Raw genomic sequence first — 830 nt, 5'->3', positions numbered from 1 at the left:
TTAAAAAAAAAAAAAAAAGGTAACAACTATTCAGTGATGACTCCCTCAGAAGTGGACCATCTGTTCCTTCATCTTAGTCTGTCTCAGTCTGGCAGCTCAGCTGAAACCTTCCCACCAGGATAACCCTGCTAGTACTTAAAATACAGGTGGCAAACACAGCTTCCAGAAACACAGCAACACACAAGCCATCACAGTACGACATGCTGACAGACGTGCATGGTGGTGGTCTACAACAAAGACACCGGAGACCAGATGAAACAGACACAGAGGACAATCCTGCAAACCTGAAATTTAGAGGAAAGATTAGAGAAGTGGATTGAATGAATACCTAGTGGGAGGAGAAGCTGAGCAGGGGCCGTGAAAGGAAACTAACTAGTGAACAGACTGCCAACCAGATGTGGTGGGGCTGGCTTGAATTTTTGCAGGGAGCTTTGGAGAGAGACATGGTTGGCCAGATGGCTCAGATCCACACAGGCGAAGGAAAAGGTGCAATTCCTTCTTGCTCCCCACACTTCCCTGGGAAACAGATGTGAGGCCACCCCCACCTTCATCTATCCCTACCAGACCCTGTTCTCCAGGAGATCTGTGCCATGTGGTTTGAGCCAATGTGAGGTAGGTGCCCACTGCACCACCTTGGAGCCTGGATTCAGGTGGTCTCTGTTCTACAGAATCCACAAAGCCCCCAGGCATGAACTGAACCTTCATCTTCAGTCACTCTGCCTCCAGCTGCCCTCTGGTTCTGACAGACACTGAAACTAGCAACCTGAAGGGCCTCCAGGAGCTACTTCTGGACTGGGTGCCCTGAACATAGACAACACCTAATATCTATA

The sequence above is a fragment of the Chrysochloris asiatica genome, unplaced genomic scaffold (assembly GCF_000296735.1).
Source record: "Chrysochloris asiatica unplaced genomic scaffold, ChrAsi1.0 scaffold00097, whole genome shotgun sequence".
NCBI lineage: Eukaryota > Metazoa > Chordata > Mammalia > Afrosoricida > Chrysochloridae > Chrysochloris > Chrysochloris asiatica.
Note: the sequence above shows the minus strand (reverse complement) of the source record.